The 15,750-nt window shown below is 37.6% G+C and overlaps 1 protein-coding gene across 8 annotated transcripts in view; it reads right to left on the reverse strand.

Annotated features, from left to right (window-relative positions):
• Positions 1 to 12,314, reverse strand: part of Plc21C (Phospholipase C at 21C) — a 51,075-nt gene extending 38,761 nt beyond the window's left edge. For 5 of the 8 annotated variants that reach the window (XM_070277692.1, XM_070277691.1, XM_017231390.3 and 2 more), the window contains exon 1: positions 11,873 to 12,305. The gene's annotated coding sequence lies outside the window, so the exon portion shown is untranslated. Of the gene's footprint in view, positions 1 to 5,897; positions 6,361 to 11,872 lie in introns of those variants that run through there. The other 3 variants (XM_070277688.1, XM_070277690.1, XM_070277689.1) reach the window with 3 other exon arrangements.
• Positions 12,315 to 15,750: the final 3,436 nt, after the last annotated feature.

The raw sequence follows: 15,750 nt of genomic DNA on the forward strand, positions 1-15,750 counted from the left end.
AAGAAAATCAGGATACAGAGAGGGGCAGAGTGGCAAAGAGAGGAGGAGTAAAGTTAAAATGCTTAAAAAGTGAAACAGAAGAGCAGGTGAGAGTCGAAAGATAAGAATTTTGCCAACCAGGCGGCAGAAATTTTTGTATAGCATGCTTTTAGGAGCGACAGTGGCCCAGTCCTTCATATTTTTTTCCCCCTTCTTCTTTTTCTTCATCCTCGCGCGCGTAAATTGCAGCGACAGCCTGTGGCGCTCTCTTGTAACCTGAAGACTGTATATGTATGTGTGTCAGTCAGTGTACTGACTATAATTTCATTTGTGGTACATAAAACTTTGTCAGGCTTCATCTCTTCGGGCCAAGACGGCGGCCGAGAAGAGAGAGAATCACATTAAACTAATTGCTTTAGCTTGTCATTGCTGTTGTTGTTGTTCTTACAAGCCATTGTTGTTGCTGTTGTGTTTGATTGTTAGAGCTTTTAGGCAACGAAAATTATATTTACTTGTATGCCAAAAATGGTTTTCAGCCCGCATTTGGTAGCCATTAAAAATTGAAAAGCCACCATGTCACCCACCAGTCACCAGTCACCCTTCAAACACATATAGTCTGACACTAAAGTGTCTTTCTAGACTTAATGGCTCAAGTGGCAATTAATATAAAAACACTTTAAATGAAAATTCAAAAATTTTCTTTAATCTGTAAAGCACTTTCCAGGACCAAGACCAACCCCAAAGGCATCACATCAAATATTAACAGAGGCCGGTCCCAAAAAGGTCACACCGGGCGATGATTTACCTTTTCTTCTGATACTTCCATATACTTCCTACTTATTTATTTTTTTATTTTTTTCTGACCTTGCTTTTTAATATATTGAAATTTAATTTGTACTGTTTGCTTTTTGTGGGAAACGAGAAATGAAAATCACTCGTGAACGATTTTTGCTTCGCTTCTAAATTGCTTGGCATTCAAAGCAAAAAATCTCTACCGGATTTTCCTTTTTATTTTTCCACCATGTTTTTTCTCTCTACAGTTTTTCATAAAAATTCATCATTTTATAGCAGGGGATGGAGGCCCAAAAAGGAGGGGCGTGATAAGTGGGCGGTGGTGGCAAGTCAACAACTTGCCGGCCCTTGGGCACTCTGCTGTATGCCCATATCGGTAGCATAAAGTACACAAATAAATAAAAATATAAAACATTGGACAGGGCGAGAGGGGTTGAAGAACATAAGCATGGCATGTGGGAGGGGATGGTGTGGTTAAGTAAAAGGAAAACAAAATTAAGTTCAATGACACCCCAAAACAACAGCCACCGGCCGTAAATTCGAGTTCCAACTTATTTCGGCTTGTCCTTCCACTGTTTCCTTGTGTTTGAAGGGGAACCTCCATCAACGTCAAGTCGAGTTCTCCTCAGGATCCCTCAATTTCCACCAACAATCGTCGGAAAAACTCCCAAAAGCCTTGTGTACAAGTGTGTGGGTGTGGTTCCAATTGGAAAACTTTTGTTACACTTTGTTTTTCCTTCTTTTTTTTTTTTTGTTGAATGAAAAAAGAAAAACTGAATCGAGCAAGAGCAATTTATAATTCGAAAATTTCGTCATGGGGCTTAATTTTTTTTTACTTTTTGAATTTGAGTTTGGTGACCCATACCTGCTCCCTACTTTTGGTTCGCCCTCATCGATTTGATAATGCCCGCCGATAGGCAAATTGTGAAAATATTGACAAAACAATTGTTTTCAATGGCACGCAAGGCAATGCTCCTACCCAGGAGCCTTCCATGGACCTCTAGCCCCTAGGCCTGATACTTCCAAGCTCACACCCCTATCCCCGGGCTTGTGTCAGTTGTTTGTCTAAATTTTCTATTTATAACACGACGATGAGTTCAATGTTTGATTGGCCTCCGCTGAAGGGTAAAATGAACCTGTGGTGTAGGCTTTTCCGACAGTCCTAGAGAGGTTCATGGAACTGTAGCATACTTCAGAAGGCTCCCAAATGGATTCTGCTTTAAACAGCATTAGTTATACGTTTAAATGGCATAATATTAATTAATCGTGTCAATGGCATAATTAAAACGCAACTACCCCTATCATAATGGAGCTGTCAACTTTTCCGATCCATTACATTACCAGATATCTCATCCACCATTTCAATTCCTGGTTTCTGAATGGGAATGGGCCATAAATAGTCTGCCACTGATTACAGCCAATTACCAGACTAACTGCACGTCGGATAACCAAAAAATAAACAAATAAACAAGTGCAGGGCATTAATTGCGTGAGTTATGTGCACTCGCCTGTTAATTTGTTTGTTCAGCACTTCGATTGTGCAGCAAATAGTACCCCATACCCCACCACTCCCTACTCTATTGATTGTGGCAAGGTTGATCTGTCAAAATTTTGACAGCTTTCCACGACTAACTGTGGTCGTGCATAATCGAGTGACGGCAAACCAGAGGGCTTTTGGGGGCGGAGGCTCAACCCAAAGCTACCGCAAACAAAATGAAATTGTGACAGAAAATGATAATTATTAATTAAAACCGCGCTCCAGTGTCACCGCAAACACACCAAGATATATGCAAACACGAAAAAAACGCACATTAAGAGTAACAAATTCACGTGGATTATGTTTATACGAGGGGTATTACATTACGTAATAAACGTGAGGAATTTTATTACCTATATTTAAATTATAAAGGGGAATTTAAGGTAAAAACACGCAGCCATGGTATAGATTATCACTTAAAGTTCTTAAGAATCTTGTTACAAATATTTTGGGTCTCGAAATCACAAACTCTAGACCTTTTAAATCCACATATCATCATTTTTTTGCTTGCATAAACCCTGTAAATGGCAATTTTATTAAGTTTATGGCTCATTAAAATGAAGAAAAACAACAGAATAACATCCACAAACACTCTGCAGGCATCTCATTCATATTCATAGAATATTTTACTTTTCAACAGCCTCCCGTTGGCCTTATCTGGGCTTATAGCTTCCTTCAGCCGATATCTCATATAATATTCATACATAATTTCTTTCAGAAGAGTAGCTGGCAGTTAGAACAGAGTTGGCTCACCGTCTTTGGTTTTATTTATAACATTTCTGTTTCTGTCCCCTAGACGCTTCTCTTTTTGCATTTTTATCGCGCTTTTATCTAGTTTGTCAACGTTATCAGAAAGCGGCAACAGCAATAGAAACAACAACAGTAACAGTATCACCCACATCAGCAGCCATGGGAGCTAAGGGGAGTTCAAACCACTGGCACCCCGCCCGCTCGCATTTTGGTGACATGGCTAGTCGGATAGTCGGACGTATTAGATTTGACGCTTCATTATAATGATAGATCGTTGTGCGTTGGTGTCTAACCAAAGCAACCAAACAGGAATACCACTGACAGAAAATAGGAGCAAATTATGTTAATTAGGGATCAAGGGGACTATGATAATTGATAGGAAAATGAGAGAAACTTAAAGGCTTAAGAGCTATTTAAGCAGAGCAAGCTTTAAACGATACTCTATAGCTTTATGCATAATTAATAAATTTTTTAAATCATTTTAATTTATTTTTATTATAATCTTATTAGAAATGAATCATTTAATTGAAAATTAAATTTGGTCTACACTGCGTATGAGTAATATTCGCTTGAACAAAAATGATATTTTGGTAAAAAATGCTATATGCTGGTTTAATAAACAGAATTCTCATTTAATTTTAATGAATTTTATCAAAATAATCAGCAAACAAACAAAACACACCACATTATTACCTAACCCACATGGCGTATACGTAATATTTTTTATTTCTTTATTTTAATTAATGTTTTATTAATTTTCAATTCTCTTTTAACTAAATAGTTAATGAAGAACTAGTCTCCTACCATTTCTGGCAGTTGCTTTTGCAGAAAAATAGCTGCCTGAACCCACAGCTCTTGACCAACGTTGCGTATGAGTAATATGCTAATGAATTTCCATGCAAAAGCCAGATAAGCGAATTCATTCTGATGGATTCTGGCAAGCCAGATCCAGATCCAGACTCCCAAGCAGCAACATACATTAGCATACATTTTCCGTCAGTGTACTCTGGTCGCGATAGTTGTTTAATTTTCAGCGCGTTGCCTACACTGCGTATACGCGACTTTTATTCAGTTCTGCAGCAGTTGAGCGTTGGCGGCAACGGCTGCTGCTAAATAATTAATGAGCAGCCTCAAGTGGTAAAACGGGTGAATTGGCGACAGCAAAAAAAAGGGAGAAATATATAGAGAGAGAGTGGGGAAGGAGAATAAATGGAAAACAGTGGAGCAGGATGGCCATGTCAGCATAATGAGCCAAACGGGAGCACACACCCACGCATGCACACGCTAATTGTCCTCTACGGCCCGTGTCCTTTAACGTCTTAATTGTGTTTGAATGATTGAAACCAGCGAACGACCTTTGAGGGCTAGACCGGGGGTATGCAGCAGTCAAGTGGGATAATTGCATATCAGTGGTGCAGCTGATGCCACAACTTGATAAATGCCTCGAGTGCTGGACTCGAAGCTGAAATGGGAGGATGCAATGGCAACAGCAAAGAGAAGGCCAAGAGAAATGGCTTACAGCGCTCCGCTAATTGGCGATACGAGCTGATGTGATGTGCTGATAGCTGATGCTGTTCATTAGCTTTTAATATTTTTTTTTTCCTTTTAATATCGAAAGAGAAATTGGCTCAGATTGGTTATAACCTGATTAAAGTTCTGCCAAGTGAAGTGGAGCTCAACTTAATGCTCGTTTCTTAAAATTAATTATGATTTCATAAGTGGGATAAAGTATTGAACTGATAATAGAGACAATTGTTATTTCTTAAATTTTCGGAGAAAACTTCAGGAAATTTTTCGGAAAGCACTTAATAACGATATCATAAGATGGATAAAGAACCAAGCTTGAAATCGAAAAGAACTATTAACGCAATAGAGCCAATATCGTCATAAGATTTGGGATTTTTTCTGAAACTTTCGGTGGAAATCAAAGAAATTTTGAAGAAACAACCTAATTATGAGATAAAAAATTTAACTTGTAATCGAATTATAGAAATAGAGCCAATAGTCGTCATCAAAATTGGGATTTTTTCAAGTTTTCGGGGAAACTCCAGAAAATTTTCAACAAACTCCCTAAGGATCGAAACTCACTTGAAGCTGGGACCCGATAAAGTGTTTTTCTGAACTTCAAAATCATAAAATTCTTTTTTTTCAACTTTAATTACCCAGAAGCCCATTGAGTATAAAAATTCTCAAATAATACCATGGGAATATTGTGAGCTTACGCTTGATTTCCCACGAAACTGGTCGCACGACCTATCCGAAATGTGATTCTCAGGATCAGGGTATTTCGTGGATGATAAGCATCCGTAGAGTTCTCCCATTACAAGGTCGCACCGGAATGATTCACCCGCGACCCAGTGAAGCGTTATCGCGACAATTCTACGATTTCCCTTGGCAGCTACAGTACCTCAAAGATTTCCAGATACGCGGCACGCCACGCGCTCGCTGAGATTTCAAGTGCGAATGCCCCACCGAAACTATCGACAGAAATCTTTCAATTTTTTCAAATCAAAATCGAAAATATTTGAACTTGAAAAGGTATGAGAATGTTTTTAGGTTTCGGGGAGGAAACTCAAATAGAAATCGATGAGTTTTTGGCCAAAAACAAGACAAACAATGGCCCAGAAATGGGGGGGCCAGTGGCAAAAGTATTTTTCGGCACAATTTTCAATTAGCAGCCAGCCACCACGTTGTACAAATAAATTGAATGGAATTGTATTTTGATTTAATTTTGTGTGTGGTGCTGAAATTGAGAATAAAATTGCCTTCCCCCACCACCACACTTCCTGATAGATTTTCGAAAAGAAAAGGTTCTATTCTTTGGGTGTGTTTGGGTTACCTGTGTTCCAACTTTTTGACTTTCAGATGAAAAAATTTTTGCAGATGCTCATCTGCCAAGTGATTTGAATTTCGTAAGCGGCTAAATTTCAATTACAGATTTTGCAGCCGGCGGCGAAAGGAAGACTGTATAAATGTATTCTACTCCAACCGGATAAAGCACTTCACACGGGGCCTAAAAGATATTGTATCTTGTTTTGCCTTTCTTGTTGTATCTCATTTGTATTTTTTATTTTTCAGATTTGAATTTGTTTGTTTTTTTGGAATAGTTAGCTTAGTCACATCGAGTAGCTCCACACACAGATACACGCACACAAACGCGGTTACGCACTCACGGCGGAGTGTGTTACAGATACGGATACGGAGTCTGTGGCACTGATTCTACTGGGTTTCTCTGGTATGGAGAGTAGAGCTCCTCCGAATTGTGGGGAACTGACACGACCGAACGCTTCGGCGGACGACGAATGTCTGTTTGGGGAAAATCTAAGTGAAAATCTCAATGCTGCCTCAAAATGCAAAAAAAAAAAACTGAAAATAACAAAAAACCAAGTGCCGAGAGAACGGGAGAACTACGAGAATTGGCGACCTTTGTGGGAGCTTCGCTCGGCCTCTCCCTCTCTCGGTGGAGCAGTTTTATTCGTATTTTCTTGCGTGAGTGTGAAGGTGAGCTACTGTTCTACTGGATATTATATTTTTTTTTTTTGCCTCGGTGTATGCTTGCAAAATGTCAAATTGTAAATAAACGAAAAATGTGCTCCAAAAACTGTTATACCAAAGACAGGGGCGTATGGATGAGTTCTATGATATATATATTTTTTTTAAATAAAATATAAAGAATGAGTAAAATATATTTTATTCATGACTAATTTTTCATCATTCATTCATGTATTAATCTATATGAATAAATAAATTATTCATTTAATATTAATTATCAATGAAATTATTGACCTCACCAGATCCCTATTAAAATCCCTCCTTTATAATCCCCCTTTTATAAGCCTTAACCCTTCCCCTGATTTTAATGCCGCCCATGGGCGTGCAAAACGTATCCCTCCCCCGGAACGCTATACGGAAAATGTTATACAAGAGCTTTTGCCATGTTACACACTTCCGTGCCAGAGCTCATCCTCCGTCCGGACTCTCTCTCACTCTCTTCCTCTCGCTGGCTCTCTCTTTGGGAGAAAAGCTTTCTCTCTGGACTGGACAAGTATTGTTTTTGTTTTGAGGAAAAAGCATTCGAAGCGAAATGTTCATGTTTTGATAAGAGGAAAGCGGCACCCCCTCGCCCAGGAGGTTAGCGGGGGAATAATTTTCAAATAAACAAGCCAACCGAGCCCAACAAAAACACAAAGTAGAGTTCAACCCCAGCAGCTCCCCCCCTAGCCATAGGTAGCCCTCTCGGCCAGCCCCCATTGATAATAGTTGCTGAATAGTTTCTGGCAGAAGAAGAAGCTTTAGAAATTGGGTACTTTCGCCTAATCAGCATCTAAAACGGTCAGAAAATCAAATTAAAATTGCCAATTTGGGTGATGTTTTTTAATGTATGTACTTGTGTCTATATTTTTGCCTTGATTTGAATTTGAATTTCGGCTTCCAATGCAGCCAAGAATTTTTATATATTTTTATTTATTTTTAATGCCCTGCCAGCCATACGCCGTACGTGAGTACAGCGTCAAATTGTCCGGACTCCGGATTCAAACGCGCGCATGTGCCACAAAAAAAAAATAAAAAAAAAAAAAATTATATAGAGGAACAAAAGCAACAATCGAAAACAGGAAGGGACGCCTAGATACCGGGTTCTGGCCATACCAATACCCTAGTGTTGGCCCAATACCCAATCCCATCATATCTATTATAACGTGATATTTGCCTTAAATGTGGGGTTTAGTCATTTTTTTTAACATTTACATAATTGCTTAATAAAATTTGACAGTTTTAAATTTAACAGTAAACTAATAAATGTCGTTTAATATATTTCACAAACTACTAACCAAGTTCTTATACATTTTATCGTTTTTGGCAACTTTTAAAATAAACTTATATACTATTTAGATTTTTTTTTAAGAGGTACAAAAATACAAAAATTTAATTTGAAAATTGAAAATCCGAAATCGGAGATCGGTCAGAAAAATATATATGTCAGGGCCATGGGGCTATATAGGAAATTATGACATCCAATATGCGGAAAAAATGCGGAATCTGACCCACATATTTCGGTGGTGTTCCACATTCCACCACCAGACCCTTCTCCCGTTTTCACTTTCCCAACGAAAGTGATTGACAAGGTGAGACAAATGTTTCTGTATAGCCGTGTATCCGTGAGATACAGTTCGTTTGTTGTCTCCACAAAGGCGAAAGTTGCAAGATGCTCTATCTGCTATATCACCCCGTCCCGCCCCACTCCTTTTGTACGCTTGATTGATTGCGGCTCAGCGTCCTCAAGGTCACTCGGATGGACTACAAAAGATATGCAAATGTTCGGTCCACAAAAGGGAGGAGGGTGCTCCTCCGTACCGTCTCCCTGAGTCACGTGGCAAACGGGGTCATCAAACATTGAAATAAATTGAAGAATCCTCTTAGAAAAAAAGGGGATACCCAGAGAGAGGGGACTACTATACCCAAGAAAAAAAAAAAAGATCGATAAGCGGCCATAAACTCATCCAACTTATGGCAACTAGCCATATTCATTGCATATTTATTGGCCATAAAATGTGGGAAGAGCAGCCAGCCAGCCAGCCTCACATGGGATCATCGCATTCCTTTCCATTCCATTTGGAGGCAGAAGCGATCCCTGGATCCCCAGATCCCCGACTAAATAAATTTCCAAATTGTTTATTTTTTTCCAAACAAATCAGCGTGCATTAAAAACAGCGAGAACAAAATTTTCGAATCCAAATAAAACATTAACATCCGGTGGGAATTCGGGAGGGAGGAGCCTGTAACCCACTGTGCGTGGGTGGGTGGGTTCTTGTTGCTTTTTGTGGGTGGCGAGTAGTGGGTGGTGGTGGCGCGCCTTTGAAGTGGGGATTTTAAGGTGTCTTATCTGGCTCTTTGTTTACAAAGGTCATGAGTTCGCAGACGAATGTAACTAAATGAAACTTTCCGGAAAGCCAAACCATAATAAACATGAGTATTCTTTGCTTCTGAATTCCAAGTAATAAATGAAAACTTTTGCCAGAATATGAGTATCTGGGGGATACAACTTTTTCTTTAAGCGTTGAGATGTTTTAAGCTCAAAGGATAAGTAAATGCATTTCATTAATTAAAGCCTTAGGTGAGCCTTAAAATACTTTATAAAATGTAAGATAAGCACTCTTGAATCTCGGTACAGTACTCAAGACATATTTATCAATAGCCAAGTTTATAAAGTCAATAACAATTTTATGACTTTTTGGGAATCATTCTGCTTTCAGCTTTCAGTGGTTTTTCCTTTGAAGTATCTTTTCTACAGGTGTTTTTCTAGTTTGTTTACAAAAAGGTCAACTAAATGGAAGATTTTACCAAAAAAACCAAAATACCAGCAGCTAAACCACATAAAACACTAACTATATCATAACCAATAGAGTAAAAGTTTTCCATTTTGGGTCAGGATATCAAAAGAGTTTCCACAATATTACAGTTTTGGTATTCATGTTCCACTTGTTTAAGACATTTACATACATAAGCCCCTCACAAGACAAACATTTCCATGATAATTCCCTAATAATCGTGGCTATTTATCAGCCTTTTGCTGTGGTTGGGTGGCTTTTTCTTTCTATTTGTGTTTTTTTTTTGTTTTTTGTGAAGCTATTTAATAATAAAATTTAGACTGAAATAAAAGAAACTAACTTTTTAAAAGGAGAACCCACACTATTATTAAATTTCTTAGATATATTTCTTAAAAACCTCTGGTTGCCAAATGCAATAATTCGAATAAGAACTCTTCAGAATACATTTCGCATCTGATTTATTTATAAAGCTATGATGACGTTGTGCTATATCAACGGATCGGCTACGGTCTATGGTATAGTATTCTCGGGTCTCTAGCTGTCTGTTCGCACGAGCGTCTCTCGATAAAAATTATTCCAAAAACAGGGGGTCTGATGGGTGGGATGCCTGGAGAAGGAAATTCCTTCAGCTAAAGCGTTTAATTTATTAATGAGATTTATTTATAGAGCACTGGTCTCTGAGTGGGCAGGTGAAAGGTTGAGGCCAAAGGGATTGATTCGTTTGCCGGCTAAGAGGGGGAGTGGTGGCAAGCTGCGCGTGGCAAACAGATATCGGGTGCTGGGGGGGCCTGTGTCTCCCTCGATATGACGCGCGGTTATTGTAATTAAAGTTATGTACGATATATGCTGCCACTTTTATTCACTTCTATTCACCGCACACTCGCTACACCTTGCCGGTGCCCCACCCCCCCTCTCCCTGTCACCCCACCAAAAAATACTTCGTTGGCCTTTTTTTTTTAATGGCGCCTGGGTGCGGCCCACAAAAATAATTTACAACGTGTTGTTTTGGTTGTTCTTATATATAGAGGGTGGCAAGTGGCTGGGAGGAGGAGGTGGTGTCGGGGAGTAGGGCAATTGAAGTGGAAAAGGCAGCCAAATAATGACAGAATTATGGGAGAGAATGCCAAGCATATGGCCGAGACAGGGCAGGGCCCCAGAGAGCAAGTGCGTGTGTTAACTTCAGTTCAAGTTGGTGGCAAGTTTGGGCTTCGGACAATAAATATTGATTAGGCTCAAGTGGCATAATTTTTTTTTTAATTTGCTTTCCATAGTTTGTTAGTTAGACGATCTAAAAATAATGAATATAGCTTCTAAACAATTAATATTTATTGACTAACGTGGGTGAGGCTCAATTGGAATTATTTTTGGATATATTTCAAATATTATTTGAAATACTAATACATTTTATTATTCTATGTTTTAAAATAGACTCTTTAACTAAAGACGGAAAAACTCTAAAATATATGGTCTAAAAGTTTTATTCAAAAAGGGGTAGTACTTTACGAGATACAAGCCAAAGACCTACTATAGTCCCACTACATACATAAAATTTCAGGTAGGACTTTAAAAAACGTTAAGAACAGAGCTTGTAAAAATAGGTCCCAATCATTAAACACCTCATTAACTATATATGTAACTCTTAAGGATCGACCAACTATATCCTTTAGCTGACACGATCGGAAATAGTGTTAGGTAAAAATACCAAATTTTGTATTTTAAAAGATAGAAGCTTTTGACTTTTTTTAAATATTGTATTTCAATAAATTGTTTTTACACCTGCAAGACTATATTAACTTCGGCTTAGTCGGCTTAGTTAGCTTTCCTTTCTTGATTTTATTTAACTTTAACCAGAATTTACGTAAGAACTAAAATATTTTGGCCTTAATTTCTTTATCAAAATCAATAAAAATTACAGAATTTCCCAAAAATTGACGTCAAAAGCCATATTTCTAAATAAAAGAAAAGAGTTTTTAGAAATAGCTGCTGTCCGGGGACTTAATACCCTATCCCTCTGAGACCTTCGGCTGCCCCCTCTCAACCCCTGATCTCGGCCAGATAAGAGTGCGACTTAGTGGAGCTGATTAGCTAAGTTTGTAACCCAAGCAGTGAGATCACTGCCACCGATCGATTGAGCCTCCCCCCCAGCCACCCACTTGAGCAAGACAACCACCCACCCGTTCGGCCCCCTCGGGGAGTCAATTTCTGAGATTACGGCATCTCAAAGCTCGGCGGAGCAGGACAGAGCAAGAGAGCCCCCAGTCAGCTGAGCTGATCCACTGATAAAAATAACAAGCGCAAACGAGAGAGCGAGATTGAGAGCGAGAACGAGTGAGCACCTGGCTCTCCTTGCTTTCCCATGTTATTCAATAATTTGTTTGCGTTCTAAAATTTTTGATTCATTGGCGCTCGGCTGCGGCACACACACGCACACACGCACGTTGCGATTTACCTATTTGTCAGGTTAATAAAATAAAACACATTTAATTACCTCTGCGAGAGAGCTGTGGGTGAGATAGCAGGGATAGTGGGGGACAGGGCCAAGGCGGCAAAAGCGGAGCTTTGCTGACAATCCTCCCCCAAGAGAGCCAAAATCCGAAGAGCACGAGAGCTCCCCTATGAAGTAATAATGTAGAAAAAAAAACGCTACACTCAAACATTTGTTGTTGCTGCTCTTTTTTTTTTGTTTTTTTTTTTGCAATTGATTTAATGTCCGGCGAGATTTTGTGCGAATTCGGGTTCTTGTTTCTGCAGCATCACACGCTCTTTCTCAGCCTCTGGTATTTTTTTCTTGAATTTTACCTTTTCCCCACTCACATAACACGCGGCACTTTTTTTCGCGATTTACAGGTATAAGCCCTTGTGCACTTTTTAGTTAAAAGTTGATAAAATAATATTATATTTATTTTATATTTTAGGCGCACGCGAAATGTGTTGAAATCCACAATTTAACGGAGACGGAGCCAAAAAACACGTCCGCGCTGCCCGAAATTTAACACAAACAAAAAACACAAAACCAAAACACAACTAACCGTCTGAGAGTGCCGATACTTCGGCTCCACCCGATGTATCTTTACATACATTCTACATGGGGAGCTTCAGCCGAGCCCCAAACAAAACGAACGACTCTCTCCCAAAAATGGTGTCGAACTTAATATATCCTGTTTTCACATGTGAAACATTTTATTTAAAAAGTTTAAAATAAACTTAAAGATTATTGAATAAGTATGTATTTTTATTCTTTTATTACTTATTTAGTTTTAATCATTGGTTAATTAAGAAGAAAAATAATAAATTTTTTCAATTAAAAGCTTTCGATTACTGTGAGACCATTTCGTACCACAGTATAAGCCGCAAGCTTTAACGAATTTGGTGGGGAAACTTGCTACGGATTCGTAGAATGTATTCTACAGATACAATATACAAGGAAAAAATTTGTAGTTTATTAACGGAGGAATTTTCAATAAGAATTAAACAATAACACAAAACCCTTTCTGATACATATTTAAAAGACTAAAATACATAAAGGACATCTACATCTTTGCGAATATTCTTCCGATTCTTCAGCGGAATACCTTAAATGATTTGTAGATCGATTCGTCAATCTGCATCAAAATCTAGAAACAGTTTTTTTTTTAGATTTTTTGTCAAATTTTCTAGAGGGTCCCCTGCAAAATTTGGAAAGTACATGGAAATGCCATTATGACCCACAGTGAAGGCCATATATTTGCCAATATTCATCCGATTCTTCACCGGAATAGCTAAAACGATTTGTGGATCGATTCTTCATCAATCTGCATCAAAATCTAGAAACAATTTTTTTTTTGAGATTTTTTGTCAAATTTTCTAGAGGGTCCCCTGCAAAATTTGGAAAGTCCATGGAAATGCCATTATGACCCACAGTGAAAGCCATATCATTGTCAATATTGTTCCGATTCTTCAGCGGAATAGCTTAAACGATTTGTGGATCGATTTTTCATCAATCTGCATCAAAATCTAGAAACAATTTTTTTTTGAGAATTTTTGTCAAATTTTCTGGAGGTCCCCTGCAAAATTTGGAAAATGCATGGAAATGCCATTATGACCCACAGTGAAGGCCATATCTTTCTCAATATTGTTCCGATTCTTCAGCGGAATAGCTTAAACGATTTGTGGATCGATTCTTCATCAATCTGCATTAAAATCTAGAAACAATTTTTTTTTGAGAATTTTTGTCAAATTTTCTGGGGGTCCCCTGCAAAATTTGGAAAATGCATGGAAATGTCATTATGACCCACAGTGAAGGCCATATCTTTGTCAATATTGTTCCGATTCTTCAGCGGAATAGCTTAAACGATTTGTGGATCGATTCTTCATCAATCTGCATCAAAATCTAGAAACTATTTTTTTTTGAGAATTTTTGTCAAATTTTCTAGAGGGTCCCCTGCAAAATTTGGAAAATGCATGGAAATGCCATTATGACCCACAGTGAAGGCCATATCTTTGTCAATATTGTTCGGATTTTTCAGCGGAATAGCTTAAACGATTTGTGGATCGATTCTTCATCAATCTGCATCAAAATCTAGAAACAATTTTTTTTTGAGATTTTTTGTCAAATTTTCTAGAGGGTCCCCTGCAAAATTTGGAAAATGCATGGAAATGCCATTATGACCCACAGTGAAGGCCATATCTTTGTCAATATTGTTCCGATTCTTCAGCGGAATAGCTTAAATGATTCTCTCTGGAACGACATACTCCACAGTTCCTCTATATCTGTCATACCTAAAATGTTACACCTGTGAAATAGTTGGGCCAGGTTAGTTCTTTGTTTGTTTTCCCCTTTTCTCTTAGTGCATAAAACTGATAAATAAATATCAGACCGGGGCGCGTGCACTGTTTGTGAACTTTATCCATTAGCAATTAATCATTATTGAATTCGAAAAAGTATTACATTTGTCATCGTTTAATATGCTCCTTCCTTTTCAAATCGAATTACGAACGAACGATAAAAATCCAAAATATTTTTTAAAGTTTAATCAAGTGCACGATTTTTTTCTGAAGATAGCTATTTTTTTACAGAGTTCTGGAAACTCTGAGATTCTAGGTATTTACGGGAAACGGGATTCGCAAAGTCAGTACCACATTTTTTTTCTTTTATTTATTTTCTTATCGTTGTCGTGTTAACAAAACTAAAACAAATAAAAAGGGAAACAAGCTGAGTTAGCTACAAAAATCTATGGGAAGATAAGCTATTTATAGAAATGCAATCCAAAAAACGTGTTTTAGTTTACCCATTAACCAAATACGATGATCACTCACTCATTCTTAGGTATTTCTCATCTGAGTTTCATCTTTCGGTATAGCACGATCCAAAAAGTATCTTATTATATGTACTGGGAGGTAATTCAAATCCTTTTCAAATATGATATCTATATGAATTTTATATAAAAAACAGGGTCTTGAATTTATAGGTATACTTTCAGAACAAAATAATTTAAAAAATGTTAAGCCTAGGTTTCTTAGAAAAAGATTTCTATATTTATTATTTTTAGATTACCAAGTAATGTAGCTTTTGAAAAAGAATTCCCTACTCAGTTGCTGCAATCTATCTCGAACAAAAATTTGATGACCTATCACATTTTTGAAAAATTCCCAGAAACTTTAGCTTTGGGACTCGGATGAAAATATTATAGAATCAAGATTCTTATATTTTATTCGTTATGAAGAAAATCATTATTAGTAATACTTAATCAGGTTACTATGTATATTACGTTTGAAAAAGCAGTCACTCCTTAAGTGCATGGCTTTTCCGTGGTCATTCATGGCCCAAACGGTGGACGCGTGATTTTTGGATTTTCTTGGATTGTTTTTTAGCCTTTTTTTGGCGATCGGTTTTCCGCCGATTTCAGCAAAATGACGATGACGATGATGGAGTTCATTGAAAGCAGAAACCCTCAGGAGGGTGGAGAAGTGAAGGAACCCCCCCATACTACAATATTTTTATATGTGAACTTCTGTTTTGGTAGAGATTTGTTTTTATTTCATTTTTTTTTTATTATTATTGTTTCTTCTTCTCGTTTGTGTTATTTACGAACATTCTTTTTAGACACAAATACAAATACATACAATAATGTTTTCATCGATTCTTCTTCGTCTCATTTTTAAAAAACTACTACAAAAAATGTTTGTTGTTTGTTTGTTTGTTGTTGTTTTTGTTTGTTGTTGTGGTTTGCTATTAGCGCTTAAAGATCTACAACATATAGCATTCTAGAGCATACATATTATATAGGTATGTATGGGTTAAATATCTATATTGTATGTATATATCCATATAAAAAAATACAACAAATTTGCAATTCGTTTCACATTTAGTTTCGTCGTCGACTTCCA

This window comes from Drosophila bipectinata, chromosome 2L (assembly GCF_030179905.1).
Source record: "Drosophila bipectinata strain 14024-0381.07 chromosome 2L, DbipHiC1v2, whole genome shotgun sequence".
Classification (NCBI taxonomy): Eukaryota; Metazoa; Arthropoda; class Insecta; order Diptera; family Drosophilidae; genus Drosophila; species Drosophila bipectinata.